A 25,854-nucleotide genomic window follows, 5' to 3' on the forward strand; every position below is an offset into this window, starting at 1 on the left:
CAACCCAAAAACTTTAATACAAAATACTATACGTACTCGTATTGCAAGACCTTGCTCGTTTAGATCAGTCACTACACTCCCGCAACGTCGGAGAGAGAAGAACCATGTATACGCATGTATACTGTATGTACTTATATTGCAAGACATTGCTTGTACAGTAAACCCCTGCAAATTCGCGGTTTGCATATCATATAACTCTACTTTTCACTTCTCTATTACCCTCCAGGTACTTTAGTTAGATTGTGAGCCTTCAGGACAGTAAGGGAATTTTTTAAGTACCTTTCTTATTTCTAATCTTAATGTATATTTTCTGTAAACCGCTTAGAACCTAACGGATGTAGAGGGTATATAAGAAATAAATTACATTACATTACATTACACAGACTCAGTAATTTGCGGTATTTTCCGACCGCCACTTCCTTACACTAAAGTCATGGTTACACCAATCAGGAGCTGCTTTGACACGCTATCTGGCGTGTCAAAGCAGCTCCTGATTGGTATAGCCTGACTTTAGTAAAAGGAAGAGGCGGTCGGAGCATACCGCGAGTGATTTTTTTGCACCCACCAGCGCCACAGCTGACCTCTCCTGCCTTTGGACAGGCGAAAAACTGTATTTGCGGTTTTTTGAAATTTACGGGGGGTTCCTAGAATGGAACCCTCAGCGAATTTCGGGGGAGTAATGTATATCAAGTTAAAATTTAATAAAATGTTTTGCTTGTCTTGCAAAACACTTGCAATCCAAGGTTTTTACTGTATTATTATTGTACACCGCTTAGACTAAGGGCTCCTGTTACGAAACCGTGTTAGCGATTTAATGCGCGTAATAGTGCACGCTAATTTGCCAGCCGCACTAGCCACTACCCTGCCCTTGACCGATTGACTCCATAGAAATGCATATTGGTACCAGAACCAGTATGTGTTGCGTAAGGAAAACTTGTATTATAAAATCTTATCATGAAAACCTTGCACTCTAAGGAAAACTATGGCACATTGTAACCGGTAAATTGTATATTATGCATATGAATATTAGATCCCTAGGAATGAGTCAAGTTAAGATAAAAACTTGTATCGTAAACTTGTGCTGAAATTATGTATGTTTAACCTGTAACCAGTTCTGAGCTCTTTGAGGACAACGGGCGAGAAAACAAATTAATTAAATAAATACGTAAATAAATAATGTGGGACCCAGTATTGCAGGCCAGGAAAAATAACACCAGCTTTTATCTACATTATTTGCTTTGAAGGGTTTTGCTTGCATTTGCATACCTTATATATGATTACTATACAGTATATCCCATGGTACGTAACTATTATTAACATATGTTACAGTAATATAACACAGTTTATTGCCATTTACATTATTTCAGGTTAAAGAACAGTTAGCAGGCATTATGGCCATAACACACCTTAGTTCCCGCTATTACTTCACTAGAGGTCAAAATGATTCGAATAAGAATATAGGAACATAGGAATTGCCATACTGGGACAGACTGAAGGCCCATCAAGCACGGTATCCTGTTTCCAAAGTGGCCAGCCCAGGTCACAGGTACCTGGCAAGATCCCAAGGTGTAAAACGGATTTCATGCTGCTTCATCCTGGGAGTAAGCAAAGGATTTCCCCAAGCCATCTCAAGAACAGCGACATACCTAGGATATGTGATACCCAGGGCTGATCATTTTGTAACAGCTCCCCCCCCCCCCCCCGGTACACCACTGCCTAAGGAAGGGGATTTTGGTCTCCAAAAGTTAGAAAAAAATGTATTAAAATGAGTCCAATAAAAAGATGACCTTATTTCCATTTTCTATTTATAAATGTTTATCAAATACAGCTACAATATCACTTTATTCTAAAGCAACAACCAAAAACTTTTTTCTACCTTTTTTCATCTCTGGTTTCTGCATTCCTCATCTCTTCACTCTCCATTTCATGCAGCAACCACCCTCTTTCTCTGTCCCTTTCATTTTTCTCTTTCTGTCTCTACTCCCTCCCCCAAGCTCTGGCATCTCTCTCTCTTCGCCTTTCCTTCCCACCCACAACTCATCACATGGTCTGGCATCTGCTTACCTTCACCTATGCTCTGGGATCTCTCTCCTCTCTTCTCCTTCCATCTCTCCTTCTATGCTCTGGCATCTACTTTCTTTCCTTTCCCCCACCCCTTCCTTCCTGATGGGCTGGCATCTCAGTCTCCTTCCCTTCCCTCCCCCCATGCCCTCACATCTATCTCCTCTTCTTCACTTCCATCTCTCCCTCCATCCCTGGTCTGGTATCTCCTTTCCATCCCTATCTCCCTCCCTCCCTTCACCTTGGTCTGGCATCTCTCTTTCCTCTCCTTTCCTAATCTTCCTTATCTCTCCCTCCCTCCCTCTCCCCAATCGGGTGCAGCATGTCTCTCACCCTCCCTCCCTCCTTCTCTCTCTTTGTCACCCTCTAGACAGCAGCATAATGTTCAGAACTCACTGCTCTTGCCAGCATCGGGCCTTCCTCTCTGTCAGTTTCCACCTACTTCCTGTTTCTGCAAAGGCAGGACCCGGCAGAGAGGAAGGCCCCAAACCGGCAGAGCAGCGATTTTCTGAATGCTGCTGCTGCTGGAAGAAGTTCCTGGAGCCGGACCAGTATGCTGGCTTTCACTTGGAGCACCCTCTTATGGGCTATACCCCACCCCACCCCTTGGTATGCCACTGCTAAATAATGTCCTATGGACTTCTCTTTTAGGAAATTAGTCAAACCTTTTTTTAAACCCTGCTAAGCTAAGTGATTTTTCACCATATTTTCCAGCAACAAATTCCAGAGCTTAATTACACATTGAACAAAGAAATATTTTTTTCCAGTTTGTTTTAAATCTACTACTTAGTAGCTTTACTGCATGTTCTCTAGTCCTAGTATTTTTTGGACAGAGTAAACAAGCAGTTCACATCTACCCTTTCCACTCCACTCAGTATTCTACCTTGAGCCGTCTCTTTTCCAAGTTGAAGAGCCTATTCACTTTACTTCACCTAGAACACCAACAGTATTAATGCCCTGTCTAAAAGTCTTTGTATGCAGTAAGAGGCTGCATGAAATGAATCAGATATCTATTTTTTTTATGTCCTTTGAACTAAAGATAAGTGCCACTAATAGTTGTAAAATAAACCTTTGGATTGAAGCTACTAACAACTCTTTGCAATGTGGAAATATCTGTCTTTTATCGCTAATTGCTGACTTCCCACTTTACTGAAACAAGAGAATGATTCTTTGATCTGGAATAAAATGTGGCAGGCACATCACATCTTGTTAGACAGCATAGGTCACTTGTATCATGGGGATAGAAGTGAAATTTCTAGTCTTGTAGTACTATGCATTGAGCCATGCCACCAATAAAACTGAAGAATTTTGAAAGACAGGTATATGACATAAAAATCCCCTAAATAAAATACCCTGCGCTTCTCTACATGTACATCTGACAACCCTAAGAACATTGCAAATGGTGCACAATGACAGTAAATCAGGCAGGGCAAGTTCACAAAAGACCAGATATCAAAAAACGATATCAAATTAAAACAAGAAAAGGGAACTAAGCAAAGGGATGTTGAGGGGATTCTTTTGCTATTATGAAATTATGGTTTCGTTTGCTTGTATTTTCTCATTAATGTCATTATAAAGTGTATAGCAGCAGTGAAATATCTTCATACACCTGTGATTGATTGTCCTTGTCAACTACATTATTTGATATAATATTGAAGAATTTTGGGAACAATTAATAAATTATTGTGGAGATTTTTCAGAGACCGATGACTGCCTCTGCTTCAAAACCATAACAGGTTCATCCCCAATCTACCTGTTGCACCATTTTGAATTTCCAGGCACCACTTGAACACGTAATGCCTATCTGTTTGCCTTCCCATCCTTGAAGGGCTGTATCTACAAGAGATTCCTTGATAGATCTCTGTCATTCCAAGTAGGCAAATGGAATAAATGTCTAACCACCCTCATTTCAAATTCACCCTCCTACCAAACCTTCAGGAAATCAATTAAAACCTATCTCTTTGATAAATTTCTCTGACTCCTTCCTACTCGTTGTATCCTTGAAATTCTTCCGAACATACCTAACAACTCTCGGCTTGCTAATGTAATTTGAAAGTCTTTTCTGTAACATCGCTGTCAGTGTACAGTCTCTTCCTCTGTAAACCGCTCTGAACTTCTTGTGGTATTGCGGTATACAAAATAAAGTTATTATTAGTAGTAGCTCTATTACAGGTCTTGATGTACTGAAAATAAGGAGCAAAAATATTTTCTGAGGTCTCTTTTTCTCCCCTTGTTTTTTTTTTTTATTCTGTGTTATACAGTCTAAAAATACAGTGGACTTTGATATGAGGGTTCATAAATGATGCGTTTCCCTCCCCCCCCCAATTACCATTGGGTTCAGCCGAGGGAGATCTTGCTTCACGAATTTGCTTGACTTCTTTGAAGGTGTGAATAAACATGTGGATAAAAGTGAGCCAGTTGATATAGTGTATCTAGATTTTCAGAAAGCTTTTGGCAAATTTCCTCATGAGAGGCTCCTGAGAAAATTAAAGAGTCATGGGATAGGTGGCAAAGTTCAGTTGTGGATTAGGAGTTGGTTATCAGATAGAAAACAGAGGGTATGCTTAAATGATCATCAGTGGAGTGCCACAGGGGTCTGTACTCGGACCGGTGCTATTTAACTTATTTATAAATGATCTGGACACTGGAATGAGTGAGGTGGTTAAATATGCAGATAACACTAAACTGTTCAAAGTTGTTAAAACGTGTGCAGATTGTGAAAATTGCAGGCAGACCTTAGGAAATTGGAAGACTGGGCGTCCAAGTGGCAGATGAAATGTAATGTGAGCAAATGCAAAGTGATGCACATTGGGAAGAATAACCCAAGTCATAGATACCAGATGTTAGGGTCCAACTTGGGGGATGTTGGGATGTGAGGGGAAGGTACAGGATGTTAGGGGTATGTCGGGGATGTTAGGGAGATGTCAGGGGAGGGGTATAGGGCTCTGTGGCTGAGATGATCCTGGCAGGGGGAATCCCCATCAGCTGAGCCACCAGGAATCCCCCGAAACTGGCTCAGTTGATGGGGATTCCTTCTGCTGTGATTAGCTGATTGAAGCCTACAGGTTTTTAATGGGTTTTTTTAGGGGGGGGATTCACTCTTTGGGGTGGTGGGAGGGGGTCATGACCACTGGTGGAGTAAGAGAGGTCATGCCTTAAGTCCTCCAGTGGTCTTCTTGTCAGTTTGGGCACCTTTGTGGAACTCAAAATAGGTCTAACTAGGAAAGTTTTGATTATGGCTGGGGTACGTTTAGATTGAAGCCCGCCGATTCCCGCCCATAACATACCTTCCAACATTTCCCTATGCCCTCTGGACGTACAGCAGCTTAGAAGCACTGCTGCAAGTCCAGAAAGTTGGTTTTGATTCTCAGCACTTGGACGTCCCTGCTATCAGGACGTCCAAGTGCCGACTTAGGTTAGTTTTTGGATGTTTTAAACTTTTGATTATGAGCCCCATAACTGCATTAGGGATAGCTGGCCCCACATAGCTGGATATTCAATGTCGGTATCTAGAAATGACCCAGCGCTGACTGGAACTGGTTGACTATTTACCACTCGGCTTTTTTTTTTAATATCGGTCCCATTGTGGGTTTTTTTTTTCCCTTATTTTTATATTGTCTTAACCACTATCAAAATGCCTTCTCCTCCTTGACTGGAATATTATAGCTCTTTGGGAAAGAGGTATTTTGAAGGCTGGTGTGGTGGATTTTGCAAAGTACTTTATTTTTGACACATTAGAGGCTTACAGATGCATTTAAGGTTCTGTGGAACCTTAGATTTCCAGGGCAGGTTATGAGTAAAAACCTCAGGTATACAGAGATTAATCAACCTCTTCTGAGCATGAAAGAAATGTATTGAAAATTTTCCTTCTGGCATTCTTTCTGGGATGAGCAATTTGCAAAAGTGTGAAGATGCAAGGGATGGCATGAGAAACCCATTTCTTTCTCATTTGTCCAGTCTAAATGCAAATCTGAACTTTCTTGGCAGCTTATTTGCGTATTAATGCAAATGCTGTTTCGCTCTGGAGATTGCTTTAGATTTCCTAAATTAAATTGGGTGGATGGACAATGGGAAGGGGGGTCACTTTGCCCATTTCATACATGCCAAGCACAGTGCATGTTTATGTATTCCAGAAAGAATAAACAGGGCCAAATATAATTTCAACTAGTCATGGATCCAATTTGCAGATGTAAACAATGGTGGTTTAGTTAAAAACAGAAGACTAAAAGTAATACTGTTTGTCTTATAAAACTAGAAAATAAAACTTCCAACACAACAACCCAGTAACACTGATGTTGAATAGAATGTACTGTGGTTTAATTAGCATTTCAACCTGGTAGCTTGGAAAGTGTCAGCTTCCAGTTGGTTACAAAATAAAGGCACGGTGTTAAGAATTAATGAATTAAATTATGACTATTTGCATGGGAATGCAACAATAATGATCGGAGATTATGATACTAAACGTTGCTCTTGAGAATCCAGCGTGGAACTTTATTCTAATAATACTCTGGATGAACTTTGAGCCAATAGAATTCCTTTGAATGTTTTACGTCCCCTTTGGTGGTATCAGCAGACTTCGGAAATGCAATTTATCTGTTTTGTGCAAGCTGCAGAGTAATTGACAACTAGATTTTAATGAGCAAACTACTGGGACCTTTTAGCTTACTTACTAAATATAACTGAAATGCACTTTGTTACAGTTCTTAATACGAGCATGTCAGTGCAATTAAAGCAAAATGAATATAGTGTCTGGCTAAAATAAAGCACCGCAGGCAAATATTTTTAGAAAGTCGGAGCGTTTCAGAGTCGTTTTCTTAAATTAGCTGCAATTTATGGCTTGCTGTTAGCATTCCGAATAACAGGGAGAGCTTCTTTCTGTGGACACAGAAGCCTCATCACAATGGCATTAGCCAACAGCCATACACATTAAATAATTATTTGCATGGAATCCATTTTGTCACCAACGATCGAATGGAATATCATTGTAATGCTAAACAAAAAGCACTAGCCTATATTATCTGCTCTATAAGATGTTTGACATAAACATAGCAGTTCCAGTAATGCAAATTGTGGATTATAAAACATGTCCCAGTTCTTTCTTTCTTTCTAAAGTGTGGTAAGTTTTTGTACCTTTCCGTATTTTTTAGATGTGTCTTCTCTATTGTGAATCTGTCTACATGTTTTCTTTCTTTCTTTCTATGGTGTTTCTGTTGTTTGATATAAGTTTTCCATGCTTTTCGTTACAACGTCAAACGTTCACAGTGTATCGTACCTTTTTGTAATAAGTGAAAAAGAAATCGTGGCAAAATGAGAATTCATGTTTTAATTTCCTTATCTGGTGCAGCTTCCTAGCTCATCTATAAAAATATTGGCTAACTTCCTGAATATGTTCATTTATTAAGGACTTCTGTGCATATATAACAAGTGGTTTAATATATGCAAATTGACATATATGAATGAGGAACAATTTCAGAAGACGACAACGAATGACTTTAAAACATTCCGAAAAGAAATCAAAACCCTGCTCTTCAAAAAATTTATACAGCTCTCCTAACCCCTCCCCTTATCCCCGTCCTAACCCCTCCCCTTATCCCCGTCCTATCCCCTCCCCTGATCCCCCCCTCCCCTTTAATTCCCCCCCCCAAAAAAAGTCTGTTCCTATTCTGCTATTTCTTCATCTCCAAAGACTCAACCATGTAAACAACTCCTTAAAATTGCAAACCTCCTGGAAATGTAACCAACTCCCTGAATTTTAATTCCCCTGGAAATGTACAGTTATCTTTTTTGTAAACCAAAACACCTACATTGTATTTTTCCTGGAAATGTCCAGTTAGTCTCTTTTGTAATCCGCCTAGAACTGCAAGGTACGGGCGGAATAGAAGTCATTAATGTAATGTAATGTATTACTTATATATGGCAACATACAGAGAATTCAAGGTGACAGGTTCTGTCAGGTCTTTCAGAATGTGAGATCTGCATTTTTGAATATCAATACAGATGCAGTTGCCCTTTTTGCTTACCATATATAGCTGGTTTGTTTCAAGGAGATTTAATTAACAAGACCTGATTTGAAGCCAGTAAGTAGAGCTTCTCGCCATATCAATTCATCCAAAACAGCCAATCAGAAACCAAAGAGGTTTAATTGACAGAAGACTGCACCAATCAGAGACTGTGTTTTGAACGTACCAAGATTGTGACATCCTGAAGAGATGACTTCAGTGTTGTCACCTAGGCCCGAATTCTGTAACTGGCGCCTAATATTAGGCACCTGTTTTGGAGTCGCCCAACTAGAAAAGGCTTCTATCTAAATTGAATAACAAGCTCAATTAAGCTTTTTAATCAGCAATAATTGAAACTTAGGTGCCTATCAAGAAAGAGCAATTCTGTAACAAAGGTGCCTCTAAAAATTTAGGCAGCCTTAAAAAGAAATAGGCGCTATGCATGTTAGGCGTGGGCGTTACAGAATCACTTTTCTTAAAAGTGCTTAAGCGTTACTATGGCCACCTAAATTTTAGTTGTGCCTGGAGCTGGCCTGTTTATTGGGTGCCTCCAAAATAGGTGCCGCTCAGCGTGATTCACTAAACAGCACCCAAAGTGAATCACGCTGAACAGTGCCTATTTCGGGCCTAACTTTTGGGCACTTTTTATAGAATTTGCCCCATAATGCCATCTGCTAATTAAAACTGTGGTTTGGGTCAAGGATAATCCTTAGTTAACTTGGCCTCAGATGCATAAAATACCATGGCGGGAGCAATTTTTTTCTTTTACTGGCGATGCTCAACATAGCATGCAAAATATATACAAGTTACTTGTGCAGAGAATCGCCAGTAAAAGTATGGAGGAACTATTCCTGGCGCTTGTTCAGAAGGGCTCCTATACGTGTGCCGCTTTTCCGTGAGTTGTAGTGACCCATAGGAAGTGCGCATGCGTGGCTTACGGTTCTGTTTTTCGGTCTGGCCTGCTCCCTGCCGTATTGCATTTTTTAGTTGAAAGACGCAGCGGTGGCTCCTCTCACGATCCCCGCCTGCGTCGGACTTCCGACGCAGGTGGGGATCATGAGAGGAGCCACCGCCGCGTCTTTCAACTAAAAAAAAATACGGCAAGGCGAGCAGGCCAGACCAGACTGAAGCTCAAGACCGCGGGAAGGGGGGCCGACAAAGAAGAGGGCTCCAGCCGTGAGGAGCCGAACGGAGCAGTCAGATCACAGCAGGCCAGAACGCGGGGGAGGGGCCGAACGGAGTAGGCAAGATCGTGGTAAGAGAAGGGAAGGGGTGGGGGAAATGCTGCAACTTCTGCACAGGGACCTGGAGGGGAAGACAAATACCGCTGCTGCTGCACAGGGACGTGGGGGGGGGGGAGGAGGGAAATGCTGTTGCAGGGAAGTGGGGTGGAAATACTACTGCACAGGGAAATGGAGGGAAAGAATGACAGACAGCAGGAGGGAGGGAGACAGACAGAAAGGAAGAAAGACACAGGGGCAGGGAGAGGGACAGAAAGACAGACAGAAAAAGGGAGTCATGGAGAGAGAGAGAGAGACAGAAAGAAAGAAAGACAGACAGACATATATTCTAGCACCCGTTAATGTAACGGGCTTAAAGATTAGTTAACTTATAAACCCCCTCTTTTACTAAGGCTAACGTGTCTATTATATTATGTGGACGAACCCTGCTTCCAAAGCCTTCCATCCCCGTGGGAGTCCCGTTGGCTCGAGGGGGGTCCCCGTGGGAGTCCCGTGGGCCAGAGAGGGGTCCCCGTGGGAATCCCGTGGGTTAGGGGGGGATTCCTGCAGGACTCCAGCGGGACTCTCGCGATCCCCGTTCCTGTGCAGACTTCTACTCCAGTAAAAGCAAGAATCCTTGCTCCATGCAATGTGTTATGATTAAAATTCAAGCACTTTTCCAGCGACATTGTACCGCTGCTGTGGCGCCTTGCTGAAGAGCTTATGAGCACATTAAAATATTTAAAAGCCTTTAAATGTTACATGAAGATATTATTTGAGAAGCTTGCCCAGTATTGATGAGCGGACTGTAATTCAGAATCCCCGGTCTGTTTGGATAAGATCTGAAGAGTGGCAGAACAGTGAAAAATCTGGACTTGACGGTGTCTCCAAGCAAAATCTGTCACTTGCACACGGTGATGGGAAATGTAAACAGTGCAGCTCAAACTACATAGGTACGCTGTGATTGGCAATTTAATGGAGTTATCCCGGAGCAATAGATTGCAACATTAAAGGTTCTGTACACTCTGACACTCATTTATCAATTAGAGAGCCATTGAACAGGATTTTAATGTCAGTATTTATCATTCAGCTCTTGCCCTCTTTGCTGAGACAACCACTTAGGGCACCAATTAGTGTCAAATTTAATTGTACATTTAGTGATTTTTTTTTTTTTTTGTATAGTAGAGACACTTCACCGTTAAAAAAAAACACACAAAGATTGGATGCCCCAATAATTGATCACGAGATAACAATTAGATTTCCTTAGCGGTGATTCACCCTTGCTGTTTTGGACCTCTCTCCGTTGGACAAATGGCGCTTTGAGAGTTTTCCCAACTAGTAATTGTCATAAAAGGTTTCTTCAGCTGAAGCTCAGTGCTGGCAGAGAGATATTCACGATAGCCTGAAAAAGTTAGGGCTCCTGTTACAAAGGTGCGCACAGGATTAGTGCTCGCTAGCCAAAAAATTAAAAGGAGGCGGTAGCGGCTAGCGCGTGCGGCATTTTAGCGCACGCTAAGCGAGCCTTTGTAAAAGGAGCCCTTAGTGTGAGTGCAGAAGGCGTGGAATAATCACAGATCCATGATGCTCAGACCAGTCAGGTTTTTGAGGTTAATCTAATAAATATTTATTTATTCAATTTTCTATACTGTTCTCCCAGGAAAGCACAGGATGCTTTACAGTTTATTCAGGTACTCAAGCATTTTTCTAATATAGCTGGGGCAATGGGGGGGGGGATTAAGTGACTTGCCCAGGGTCACAAAGAGTAGTGTGGGGTTGAACCCACCACCCTAGGGGACTGAGGCTGTAGCTTTAAGCACTGTGCCACACTCTGTTTTATGCAAGTGTTTCGAGTTATAATTCAGGTTCCCTGAAGCAGCAAAATGAAACGTAGTCCATGTCAGGACCCTGAAGCAGTTTGAGATAAGTTTTTTTTTTTTTTTGGTATTAAGTTTTGAACACAGAAGATCATTCACAATATAAAATAAGATATAATTGTTATGTGGTGAGGCTTAATTTGGGGTTGAATCCCCAATTGGTCTTCAGGTGAGCGAAGCACAAAATCTGTATATCCCCAGATTTAGAAAAGGATGCAAAAAGAACCGAGCAAAAGACCCGGCTTGGATAACTAAAGAAGTGAAGAAAGCGATAGGAGACAAGAAAAAATAATTCCGGATGTGGAAAAGGACAAAACTGGGGAAAACTGGAAAGAGCACAGGAAGCATCAAAAAGAATGTCACCGAGTGTTTAGAAGAGCAAAAAGAGAATACGAAAGGAGGCTAGCCAGGGAAGCACAAAATTTCAAACCGCTCTTCAGATATGTTAAAGGGAAGCAACCGGCAAGGGAGGAGGTGGGACCGCTGGATGAAGGAGATAGGAAGGGAGTGGTGAAGGAGGAAAAAGTGGCGGATAGACTAAACAGGTTCTTTTCATCGGTATTTACAAGAGAGGACACATCCAACATGCCGGAACCTGAAAAAAATCTTCAAAGGAGATCAAGCAGAAAAATTAACATCCTTGGAGGTAAGCCTCGAAAACGTATTCAAGCAGATAGATAGATTAAAAACGACAAATCTCCGGGCCAGGACGGAATCCACCCTAGGGTACTGAAAGAACTAAAGGAAGAAGTAGCGGAATTACTACAGCAGGTTTGTAATCTATCCCTAAAAACAGGGGTGATCCTGGAGGATTGGAAGGGAAGGGAACTACAGACTGGTAAGTCTGACTTCGGTCCCGGGAAGATGGCGGAAGCGCTGATAAAAGACAGCATCGATGAGCATCTAGAAAGGAACAAACTGATGGAAACAAACGAACATGGCTTCTGCAAAGGAAAATCATGCCTAACGAACTTACTGCACTTCTTTGAAGGAATTAACAAACAAATGGATAAAGGGGCCCCCATAGACATCGTATACTTGGATTTTCAAAAAGCCTTCAACAAGGTACCCAATGAACGCCTGTTATGGAAACTGAAGAACCATGGGGTGGAAGGAGACGTACATAGATGGATCAAAAATTGGCTGTCGGGCAGGAAGCAAAGGGTAGGAGTGAAGGGCCACTACTCGGACTGGAGAAGGGTCATGAGTGGTGTTCCGCAGGGGTCGGTACTCGGACCGCTGCTGTTCAATATATTTATTAATGACCTAGACGCAGGGACGAAGTGCAAAGTTATAAAATTTGCAGATGACACAAAACTTTTTAGTGGGGTTAGGACTAAGGAGGATTGTGAAGATTTACAAAGGGACCTAAACAAATTTAATCACCTCGCTCGTCGTACCAATTTCCAGGTCATTTATAAATATGTTGAAGAGGACGGGTCCAAGCACTGAACCCTGCAGCACTCCACTCGTGATGCTTTTCCAGTCCGAGTATTTAAGTTTGAGGGTATGAGTTCCACTACAGTGGTGCTGGTTTACATCTTTTCATACCAGCCCTGCGTACATCATCACAATGCTCTCCTCCTTTGCATTCAAGACATTTTTTTTCCCTATCTGGCTATCTTAAAGGTTAGAGTTCTTGTTTTCTTTAACAGACAAAAATATATACAAATTTCTCTGTGACCCTTATGAAATCCCTTCTGTTATCTTTGTGTTTCATTCTAAGTTTTGTCTATACATGTCTTTATTGCTCCCAATCTAACATTCCCCCCTCCCCCGCCGTCAGAGCTGTGGAAGTGGCTGCTGAGCGCAAACACTCTGACACCCATTAAATCCCTATGAGTGTTGGAGTGATTACCGCAGCAGCCATTACCACAGCTTTGTAAAAGGAGCCCTAAGTTCATAAAGGGAAAAATCAGAAAATATGGTTATTTAGCAAGTTTCAAAATCTAGCCAGCTTGTCTAGATGAAGAAGAACAAATACAGTGTGGGACCTATTTGCCAAACCATAAGATTTTTTACTTAATGAATGTTGACAGCTACAGTTAACCCAGAGTAGCTGCAAAACCTCTCTGGGGGTTGTCTTTTTTCAAACTTTATAGAAAGATTCATGTTACTAAGGTAGGGTAAAAATCATTGCGCATTAATGGAATAGCTGACAATATGGGAAGTAGCTACCTACAATTCTAGAGGTGAAATAAACTTTTATATTATGCGGCCACTTGAGCAATTAAAGCATAAGAATATAAGAATAGCCATACTGGGTCAAGCCACTAGTTCATCTAGCCCAATATCCTGTTCCTCAGAGGCCAATCCAGTGGCAGTTTCCTTGGGGGCACATCTAATCCCTATTAAACTAATGACCCCTTATTCCCTCCAGCCCTGATTCAAGGCATAAATGGTAAATGCTAGACTATAAACCCCACCCCCAGTAGGTTTCATTTTGTTATGGAACTATTGTAACGAATATCTCCTCCCCGCCTCTTACACCAAATCTCTGTCCAAAGTCTGTATTTATGTTGCCCCTTGATATTTGTGTTCTGCTTTTAAATATGCATGTACTGGTACACAGGTGGTATATCAAAATAAAAATAAACTTGTAGACTGGTAGACAGGTAGACAGGTGGTATATCAAAATAAAAATAAACTTGAAACTTGTCCCAGCCCTTCAAATAACTAAGAGTTAAGATAGGCTTATTCCTCATCCTTAAGACTACAAATAACCCTAGGGCACATGAAACATTGGAGGCAGGAACCATTTCTACTTGAGCTTGCTCCATTGGTACCTACTGATCCCTAGTGGTATTATTTTGGTACCAGAACTGAAATTTTGCTGAGAGCCAAATAGAGATTTTTTGCTGCCTCCAACATTCCCTAGACCAGGGGTATTCAATCATAGACCTCAAGAACCACAACCCAGTTGGGCTTTCAAGATTTCCATGATGAATATGCACGAGATCTATTTGGTACAAACGTAAGGAAGTTCTTCTTCACCCAGAGAGTGGTAGACAACTGGAACGCTCTTCCGGAGTCTGTTATAGGGGAAAACACCCTCCAGGGATTCAAGACAAAGTTGGACAGGTTCCTGCTAAACTGGAACGTACGCAGGTGAGGCTGGACTCATCCAAAGCATCCACTATCTACTCCTCTTCCTAGAGATCCCATAAGCCTGTCCCACGCTTTCTTAAATTCAGACACTGTTTTGTCTCCACCACTTCAACCGGGAACCTATTCCACACGTTTACTACTCTTTCTGTAAAAAAAGTATTTTCTTAGATTACTCCTGAGCCTATCGCTTTTTAACTTCATCCTATGCCCTCTCATTTCAGAGCTTCTTTTCAAATGAAAGAGACTCGCCTCATGCACATTTATGCCATGTAGGTATTTAAACATCTCTTTCATATCTCCCCTCTCCCGCTTTTCCTCCAAAGTATATGTATATTGAGATCTTTATGTCTCCATATGCTTTATGACAAAGACCACTGACCATTTTAGTAGCCTTCCTCTGGACTGTCTTAATCCTGTTTATATCTTTTTGAAGGTACAATCTCCAGAATGGTACACAATATTCTAAATGAGGTCTCACCAGAGTCTTATACAGGGGCATCAATGCCTCCTTTACCCTATTGACCATACCTCTCCTTGTGCATCCTAGCATCCTTCTAGGTTTCTGCCATCACCTTTTCAACCTGTTTGGCCACCTTAAGATCATCTCATACTATCATTCCCAAGTCCCACTCCTCTTTTGTGCACACAAGTTCTTCACCCCTTAAACTGTACCGTTCCCTCGGGTTTTTGCAGCCCAAATGCATGACTTTACATTTCATAGCGTTAAATCTTAGCTACCAAATTTCAGACCATTCTTTAAGGTTTGCTAGGTCCTTCCTCAAGTTATTCACACCATCAGAGGTATCGACTCGATTGCAGATTTTGGTATCATTCGCAAAGAGGCAAATCTTACCTGACAGCCCTTCAGCAATATCGCTTACAAAATTGTTAAAAAGAACAGGCCTGTAGTTCCCTACTTCTGCCTTACTTCCACTCTTGTGCAGAGGGACCACATCCGCCCTTCTCCAGTCCTCCGGTACCACTCCCGATTCTAGAGAATTGGGGCCAGGGGGGTGCTATGCAGTGTGTGTATGTGGGGGTGGGGGATTCTTGTGGTTCTAAACATTACATCTCCAAAGATGTAGTTTTCCTTTCTAAAAAAAGGCCTCCAGTCTCACATGTGTGCGTGTTTTCATTATTTGCAGCATTACTAAGGTGCTTTGAATTAATTTGCATCACAGCATGTTATTATTGGCAAATTTAAATAGACTTTTCTATGAAACAGACTTTGCACCAAAGTTTAATACTTTTAAATTTACAAACAGCATCAACCCCCTCTTTTACTAAGGTGCGCTAACCGATAAGCGCGTGCTAAATGCTAATGTGTTCATAGACTAACAAGCACGCGTTAGTTTTAGCGCACGCTAATTCGATTAGCGCGCGTTAATCGGTTAGTGTATCTTAGTAAAAGAGGGAGCAAATGTCTGAAATTTGATGTATTTTTTTTTTTTTCATATTTACTGGCCTTTTTTTACTGATTTTCACACAGTAGACTTTTGCAAAATCTTTGCATTTTAGTACATGGAGCAGGGGTCCCCAAAGTCCCTCCTTCAGGGCTGAATCCAGTCGGGTTTTCAGGATTTCCCCAATGAATATGCATGAGATCTATGTGCATGCGCTGCTTTCAATGCATATTCATTGGGGGAAATCCTGAAAACCCGACTGGTTTCGGCCCTCAGGGAGGGACTTTGGGGACCCCTGACATGGAGTCTTCATGGAAAGAGTTACTAAAGTGCACTGTTGTGTTGGAACATTAATGTGTATGAATGAACATTATTTCCTGTAAATCCCTTTTTATGTAATGAGGCTTGTTGATTGATAATGCCCATTAATGATTTAAGAACAGCCTATCATGGTAGTAAACACTAATGACCTGAGCTCTTACAGTATTTTGACAATATATAAAATTGGTCAGCCTAATAGAATCCAAAAGAATATGGATTATAGTTCAAGCCACATTAATACTGAATGGAAAACATATTCTATATATATATATAAAATCGGAGGTATGTATGTGTGTGTGTATGTGTGTATGTGCCGCGATCACGCAAAAACGGCTTGACCGATTTGAACGAATCTTGGTATGCAGATCCCTCACTACCTGGGGTGATATGTTCTGGGGGTCTCACGGCCCACCTGCACACGTGGGCGGAGCTACAAACAGAAAATCAGATTTCACCCATTCATGTCAATGGAAAAAATGTAAAAAGCTGCCATTCTCACAGTAATTCAAAAACGGCTTGACCGATTTGAACGAAACTTGGTATGCAGATCCCTCACTACCTGGGGTGATATGTTCTGGGGGTCTCGCGGCCCACCTGCACACGTGGGCGGAGCTACAAACAGAAAATCAGATTTCACCCATTCATGTTAATGGAAAAAATGTAAAAAGCTGCCATTCTCACTGTAATTCAAAAACGGCTTGACCGATTTGAACGAAACTTGGTATGCAGATCCCTCACTACCTGGGGTGATATGTTCTGGGGGTCTCGCGGCCCACCTGCACACGTGGGCGGAGCTACAAACAGAAAATCAGATTTCACCCATTCATGTCAATGGAAAAAATGTAAAAAGCTGCCTTTCTCACAGTAATTCCAACTACCTGGGGTGATATGTTCTGGGGGTCTCGCGGCCCACCAGCACATGTGGGCGGAGCTACAAACATAACATCATATTTCACCCATTCATGTCAATGGAAAAAATGTAAAAAGCTGCCATTCTCACAGTAATTCAAAAACGGCTTGACCGCTTTTTACCAAACTTGGTATGCAGATCCCTCACTACCTGGGGTGATATGTTCTGGGGGTCTCGTGGCCCACCTGCACACATGGGCGGAGCTACAAACATAAAATCAGATTTCTCCCATTCATGTCAATGGAAAAAATGTCAAAAGCTGCCATTCTCACAGTAATTCCAACTACCTGGGGTGATATGTTCTGGGGGTCTCGCGGCCCACCTGCACACGTGGGCGGATCTACAAACAGAACATCAGATTTCAGCCATTCATGTCAATGGAAAAAATGTAAAAAGCTGCCATTCTCTCAGTAATTCAAAAACGGCTTGACCGATTTGAACGCAACTTGGTATGCAGGTCCCTCACTACCTGGGGTGATATGTTCTGGGGGTCTCGCTGCCCACCTGCACACGTGGGCGGAGCTACAAACAGAAAATCAGATTTCACCCATTCATGCCAATGGAAAGGATGTAAAAAGCTGCCATGCTCACCGTAATTCCAACTATAAAACACTTTCTATGACACTATAACCACTAGGGACATCGTTTCTATTCTACCATGGACACCATACATATAGAGTTTGTATGTTCTAACTGTGTTTGTAACTGTTTCCTTCATGCACCCCAGTTCTTAATGTTATTACATTACATGAGTACTCACATATGCTGAACTAGGAACACAGGTTCCATTCTGAACCGGGAAACAACTGCATGGAGTTTCTTTTCAACCTGAGTTTCCACATATTGAGTTGTTTTAATCAATACTGGAACTTTTGGATGCCACTTATTCCAACAGATCTTCCTTTTCAGTTTAAGAGATTGCAAATTCCAGTGAGACTTGCATTCTCTATCACAATCAAAAAATCACAGGGACAGACTATTACATACTGTGGAGTGGATTTAAGATCCCCCTGTTTTTCCCATTGGCCAACTCTATGTTGCTTGCTCAAGGGTGGGTTCACCCAAGAATTTATTTGTTCTTGCTCCTGGAGGTGAAACTAAAAATGTTGTTTATAATCAAGTTTTGTGTTAGTTGTATTGTATTCATTTTGTCAAATATTTCACATTATAATTTGAATATTGTACTTTTTATAAAGCTGTTAAAAAATAATTTCATTCACCACTATAAAGTATCTTTATTTGATTCCATTTACAGTGTTATTGCTATAATTAAATACCCGTGCAACGCTGGGTCATCAGCTAGTAAGGAATAAAATCCATTTGAGGAGGAGAGGGAACTGGATTGCAGTTGGGTCACCGCTGGTATAGTCAACCTTACTGGAAATATGAAATAGATTATCATCTCTTGTTGTGCATGCAGCTACATCAGGAAATATGTGCCATGCATAGGAAACTGTCAATTATGTTACAAATAACAAACCAGAGGGCAATGTTTAGACACAGAACATGGATGCCTATGGATTCATGATTATTGCAGTCCACTTACACTTTAAATAGAAGCTTAGCAGGGCTTCTGGATGTAGAATCGTACGTTTCAGACAGATGTGCCCTGCTGTGAGACAAATAATATAGTATAGTTCTCTAAATACCAGTCATAATCAAAACCACAGTTACACCTGAGATATTCAGTCCCATTTTAGATAGTAAATGAAGGCAGATAAGTGTGCAACACTCATTACCAATTCATGATTAAATTGTCTTTCTTTGGCATTTCTTGACATAGACTGTAGAAGCCTGCAAAGTGCTGTACTTAGGTTCCAACGATTGGAGTTGCCACTGAAGCCCACTCCAGCCTATCCAACCATCTTGTCGTTTGCAGGGCGCAAACCGTAAAAGTCTGCCCGACTCGGTCCTCACATTCTAAATGACTGACGTTTCCGTCAAAGCCCTCTCTAGCCCATCTTAAACAAGATTGCCATATACGGGACACAGACTGTGCAAGCCTGCCCAGTACTAGGGTTACCGTACGTCCAGAAAAACCCGGACATGTCTGGATTTTGGAACTCCTTATCTCGGAGGCTATGTCTGGACACCTTTGCGCGGTGGTCACTGTGATGACATCCTACCCGTGCATGTGTGTGATGTCATTGCGTCAACGTCCACGCATGTCTGAAGGTTTTAAAATATGGCCTTCGAGCTCGGGGGGGGGGAGGGAAGGGGGGGCAGGGCTGGGCCTGAGGCAGAACAAGGCAGGACGGGGGTGGAACAGGGCGTGATCAGGTGTCATCTTTATTCAAAGAGGAAATCTGGCAACCCTACCCAATTCCGGCCCTTAGATCTTCATAACCGCACTACATCAAACACAAATGCAACAATTTTATTTTATTAATACTATTCAAGGAACTAAGAGTTGTGAAGTCCCGGTCAGGTTGTGTTAAATTCCAGTGGTAATACAGAAAATGATCTGCTGACATAGAGCCTTTTATGAAATAAATACAGGAGCAAATATTTTAAGTCTAAAGCATCAGCGGAGGCAGCCCTTAGGCTCCAGAAACATATAAGGGGAAAGTTATCAAAGTGCATCACTTTAATTCACCCCAAAAGTCGGCAAACTGCAGGGGATAAGGATATGTCTTTGCAGGAGTTGGGCGGTTGCCTCGGCAGATAGAGAGATCTCTTCAAGGGGAGGGTGAGTTGAGGGATCTGCTCACTGGGGTCATGAGATGTCCTTGGGGAGGGGTGGGTCTGGGAGTTTCCTCGGGCTGTCAGGTCCAGGAGCCCAGTAGAGGTCTGCACGGGAACAGGGATTGTGGGAATGCCGCAGGTCCCGTGGGAATCCCCCCTAACCCACGGGGACCCCCTCTGGCCCACGGGACTCCCACAGGGACCCCCCTCTAGCCAACGGGACTCCCACAGGGATGGAAGGCTTTGGAAGCAGGGTTCGTCCATATAATATAATGGATACGTCAGCCTTAGTAAAAGAGGGGGTTTATAAGTTAATTACCTGAACAGAAAACAAAAAAAGGGTTCCACCAAAGAGATTCCACAAGGAAAACAGCAGCGCAAACACAAAAGAAACTGTGGAATTGATGATCCTGTCAGAAGTAATTGCTGCTTTTTATGGGGACAGGCAGGGATGGAGGTAATTTCTTGCGGGGACGGGTGGGGACGGAGAGGATCCTGGCGGGGTCGGGCGGGATTTCTGTCCCCGTGCAACTCTCTAGAGCCCAGTGACACACCTTTGAGGCCTGATGATTCTGGCATGATAAATAACCCCAGCCAAAACCTGGGGCTATTTTGCCACCATTTGTAGCCCAGAACATGAATTGCAGTGTGTGTCCGATGTACACCGCAAGTTCCAGCTTGGCGTTTACATAGCGATGAGCTGCTTTTCATGTTTTGCATCTCATTACTGACGTATGTAGCACGGTCACTGGTCATGGCAGCACACTAGTTGATAAGCCTCCCACTTTTTGCCCCTCCAAAATAAATAAATGAAAATGCACTGCACGATGAACGGGTGCAGATGACAAAACTAATGCTGAATGCTTCAGCATGTCCTGAGTTGGACCGTATTTCCAGCGTTAAGTGCATGTTAGTAGAGAATGACACGGTGACAAAATTCATCACCATTCCCGTCCCCGCGGATAACCGCGGGAAATAACCCCATATCATTTTCTAGTGTCTATTTCAACCTCAGTCCTTCTACACCAGCATTCTTCAAAGCAAAGCTTGCAGGTCAGTGGTTGTGGCCATTCATACTCTGATTCTTCCCTCTCTCCTTAAAGAATGACATGAAGATGGTTTCCCGCGGTTATCTGCGATGAATTTTGTCACCGTGTCATTCTCTACATGTTAGCACTCAACACAGCTTGGCAAAAAGGTTCCATAGTGCCGTCGCTTACCTAAATATATGTCTGTGCTAGCTACTAAAACTTTGCCATTAGAACACTCAGAAGTCAATTGGAAAAGTTCCAGAAGCTGCATATAATTATGAAAGCGCTAACAACTGAACACACATGCTTTTAAACAGTAATAAAGCAAACCGATTTTCAGTGATATTTTGCTAATTAAAAGCATCCTGATTAAAAACAAAAGAATCACTAGAATGAGTTTACTTTTAATTTACTTTTTAATCAACCTTATTTCAATCGGAACATTATTTGCAGGGAAATTCATTAAGTAAGATCCAGGAGGAATAAAGTCAACCTGTTAACATGCAGTTGATTGTTTTATGTAATGTGTACAATATTTATACCTGCTGAAGAAACCTGTTAAAACGTGATAGATTTCTCTACATATTTGTATGTGTACATAAGGAGGGGAGGGGGAGAGAGATAGGGTTACCATATGGCTCCAGAAAAAGGAGGACAGATTGAGATATCCATGGGTGGTTCAATGGTCTGGTTTGTTTTATCTCGTATAATGATGTCTGCCATCGAGGCATCTTGTATGCCTTATGTAATTTTATATCTTGATGTATGTTAGAGTTTCGCCAGTTTTTGTCTTAAATTATATTCATCATTGATGCGATGTGTATGTAAGATGCAAATTGATTTTATATGTAAGCATTGGTACAGTGTGTTTTTGTATTGTATTGATTTGTACGATGAATGTTAATGTCTTATTTTGTATGTTCATGTGTAACTCACCCTGGATAAGGGGAGAAATAAATAAAACAAAACAGAAATCCTTGTTCTACTTTCATTGCTTTCAAATGAAGTAAAGCCCAGATGTCTCTGTCTGTCCTCCTTTACGTCCATTGCTTTCAGTGGAAGTAAAACCCCGATGTCTCAATCCGTCCTCCTTTTTCTGGAGCCATATGGTAATCCTAGATAGAGAAGGGGGATGTCTTTACAACCAAAACAAGTCTTTATTAAAAACAGTAGGTCCCAACAAGGATCCCAGTTTTGGCATCTAGAAGACGCCTTCTTCAGGGGACACTGACAACAAAATGGACAACCCAAAAAAGAATCTGGGTAATCCAGTAAAAACCTCGCAGGTATGAACGAAGGGCAGGTGCTGCAAAACAGAGCAACGTCAACTAAACTAAAAATATTACCTGTGAGGTTTTTAATGGATTACTCAGATTATTTTTTGGGTTGTCCATTTCGTCGTCAGTGTCCTCTAAAGAAGGTGTCTTCTATGTGCCGAAACTGGGATCCTTGTTGGGGCCTACTGTTTTTAATAAAGACTTGCTTTGGTTGTAAAGGCATCCCCCTTGTCTTTCTTGCTGTTTTGTTTGTATCCCAAAACGAGGGGCTCTTCTGTTTTGCCCTTTTAATCCTATATGGAGACCATGAAGATCTTAATTGAAACGGTAATACGTCTAAAATCCCACCTAAATTGGTATTTGGATGATTAAAAAGTCATCCTAGTGCTGATAATCGGAACGGGTTTTAGACGTACCCAAAAACAGCTTAGGCCTTTTCAGTGCTGCCATACGCGTTTTTGGAGGAGAGGTCAGGGCTGGATTTGGTCAGGACATGGGTTGACCTAGACTTAGTTGTACTGCAAGTATAACCAAAAGTTTAACGAGGCTGCTTGGATAGAACTGGTACGTTGTGACTTAGGCGATGTAAAAAACAGGTCTAAGTACCCAGAAGGTATCCAAAATGACCAGGTAACCACTTCAGACACAAAGTAGAGACCCCCACATACTCCCCCAGTCATCATTGACCCCCCCCCCCATGACACCATAAAAATCCAAATAAAAACATACAGACCTGCCTCTAGAACATCAGCACCTAGCATAGGAAAGCCGAGTAGAGCAGTACAGAGGTGGCTTAAGTAGTCTGGGGCTATTGGGGTTGTAGACAGGTGAGCCTAATAGGTTTGGGGATGGTTTGGAGGGCTCACCATGCCCTATGAGGCAGTTGTAGTGAGATGTTTATGTGGCACCCTTTTTGTGAAGTTCGCAGCAGTGCCCTGTAAGGTGCCCTACTACTGTGTTGCCATGTCTGGGTGTCCAGTCCATCACTTTGATGGCCTGTCCCAAGTCTTGTTCTAGGCGTTTTTGACTTGGACAAATTTTTGGACGCGAATGGGATATAAAGATAGACGACTTAGCGGTCTGGATGATTGAACAGCTGGCCATATAATAGACCAGTGTTTTTCAACCGCTGTTCCGCGGCACACTAGTGTGCCGCGAGATGTTGCCTGGTGTGCCGCAGGGCCGCCATCAGGGCAGTACTACCAGTCCTGCATTCAGGGGCCCGGAGCTGACAGGGGGCCCGAGGCAGGGGCGCCAGTAGCTCGCCAAGGCAAAGTGAGTCGATCACCCAGGACTCACTTTGTCTTGGCGATATAATCTATCGAGCCGATAAGTCTTCTTCTCCCCGACGTCAATTCTGCAGTCGGAGAGGAAGTTCGGGCCAGCCAATCGCTGCCTGGCTGGGCGGAACTTCCTCTCCGATTGCAGAATTGACGTCAGGGAGAGCATGCGTCGGCGTCGGCTTTGGGGCCTGTTATCCATTGGTGGGTCCTGTTCCCCGATGGCAGCGGCAGTGGCAGTGGCTTGGGGAACGGCAGGGAGAAAGAAAGAAAGGGGGCAGGCAGGGAAACAGAAGGAAAGAAGAGAAACAGAAAAAAAGAAAGAAAGGTCAGGGAGAGAGGAAGAAAAAGTTGGGGGAGGGAATGAGATGTGGAGGAGAGAAAGCATACAGGCTGATAGAAGGGAAGAAAGATTGGATGCACAGTCAGAAGAAGAAAGTGCAACCAGAAATCACCAGACAAGGTAGGAAAAATGATTTTATTTTAAATTTAGCAAAGTGGAGGCAGTATTACCACAGTTTTCAAAGGAATTTGCCCAAATAACTTAATAGTTAACTGGGTAAATTCCCAGAGATGAAAACTTCCCTTCACTTACTATGCACAGTTCTGAATTTATATCTGCTGTCTATATTTTACAATATGGTCACCTTTTACTAAACCGCAATAGTGGTTTTTAGCGCAGGGAGCCTATGAGCGTCAAGAGCAGCGCTGGGCATTCAGCGCAGCTCCCTGCGCTAAAAACTGCTATTGTGGTTTAATAAAAAGGATGGAGGGTATATTTGTCTATTTATGTATGCTATAAAAACCAAATACAGAGAGAGACTGAGAGCTGTTGACGAAGAGCTACGTGTGTGTCTTTCTTCGATTCCAGCCAGAATATCAGCTTTGTGTTCAGCCAAACAGGCCCAGGTTTCGCACTGAATAAAGTATTTTATAATTTTTCACTATTCTGTTTACTTAATATTTCATAATAAAGTAATTATAAAATACTTTGTGTTTATTTGATTCCTATTCAAGAGAATTACTTTATATATAGTCAATATAGGCACAGAGTTAAATTTTTTAACATTTTCTAATGGTGGAGTGCCTCGTGATTTTTTTCATGAAACAAGTGTGCCTTTGCCCAAAAAAGGTTGAAAAACACTGTAATAGACGATTCTTGAAAAACCAAAATATTTTGACTGTATTTTTTGAGAATGGACTTTAGACACTGCCGACCTTGGACGACTAGCGACCTAGGCCCAAAACGGACATAGACGTATCTTTTTTGATTATGCCCCTCCATCTATTAGGTTTATTAAGATTTGCTATCCTGCAATTTGCAACAGATAAATGCGGCTTGCAAAACACAATAAAATGAGTTAAAACAATAAAAGAATGCCATTATCAATAGGAAAGACCTAATCTAAATATTGAGGAGAGGGGAGAAAAAAAACACCTCTTTTTGTTGTGGTCTCGTGAATGCAGTCTTCCCATGTCCACTCACAATCTAAAAATTACCTCAAATTGAATGCCAAATTGAAAAAAAAAAAAAAGAGTTTTCAACATAGACTTACATTTTGGAAATGAAAGTTCACCTCGAATAACTTGTGAAAGGTTGTTTCATAAGAAAGGAGATAAAAAGAAAAAAGCAGAATTATGAGTTGATTCATAATGAGCCATTGTGGGTAAAGGAAGTACCAGTCTCTGAGAGTCAACTGACTGTAATGTACATGGTGGAGTATATGGAATGGTTACAGCAGCCAAATATGAGGAGCTGCATGATGTTGAGCTTTAAAGTCTGACAAAGTATTTTAAATTTATATCTATAATGTACAGGCAACCAGCGTAGCCTTGAATGGAAGCCTAGCTGCTGAATGTTGTAATGTCTGCAATCTATGTAAAAGTGTTGCATTGATTCCACAATCTTTTGAATTACAATAATCCAACCTTGATACTACAAAGACATAATTAAGTGTGAGAATGGAGTCAAAATCTAAGGTCTTACTGACAGAACGAATATGTCTAAGCCAGTAATAGCTCACCAGCAGGGGGGAAGGATGGAGAGCAAGAAACAGCTTTATTCACATTGGCGAATGTGACCCAGACTCGGAGCAGAGGTCATGGCCTGAAGCTGAGAGGGGACACGGCCAGGACAAATATCTGAAAGTTCTGCTTCACACAGCGAGTGGTGAACGCCTGGAACTCTCTCCCGAAAGAGATGGTGGAGGAAACTACCATTCTAGGATTTAAGGGAAAATTGGACGCACATCTTCTTGCAGGACACATTGAGGGATACGAGTGACTAATGTATGCACCAGGGTACGCCTGGCTGAGCCTCCACGTGTGCGGATCACCGGACTGGATGGACCCCAGGTCTGATCCGGTGCAGGCATTTCTTATGTTCTTAGCCTTTTTTAAATACCTGACCTATCCCCTGTTCAAAGGAGAGTTTATGTTCAAAAAGGATTCCTAGATCATGAAATGTCTTTACTGGAATCAAATCAGCATATAGCCCCCCCCCCCCCTCTTTATAAAGCTGCGTTAGGCTTTTTATCACCAACTTGGGAAACAATGATCCATTCCCTAAACATTCAAGTGGTCTGTAATGCCTCAATTAGTATAACAGATGTGGATTTTGTTATCATGATGTCAACATCCTCTAGCAACCTGGAATATGCAGGTGTTTTGACAACAGCCAGATCA

The 25,854-nt window shown here is 42.1% G+C and overlaps 1 long non-coding RNA gene across 2 annotated transcripts in view; it reads left to right on the forward strand.

The window, feature by feature from the left end:
• LOC117358690 overlaps positions 1-25,854 on the forward strand; it is a 239,313-nt gene that overhangs the window by 16,423 nt on the left and 197,036 nt on the right. The gene's annotated exons all lie outside the window — the stretch shown is intronic.

Source organism: Geotrypetes seraphini, chromosome 4 (assembly GCF_902459505.1).
Source record: "Geotrypetes seraphini chromosome 4, aGeoSer1.1, whole genome shotgun sequence".
NCBI classification, from domain to species: domain Eukaryota; kingdom Metazoa; phylum Chordata; class Amphibia; order Gymnophiona; family Dermophiidae; genus Geotrypetes; species Geotrypetes seraphini.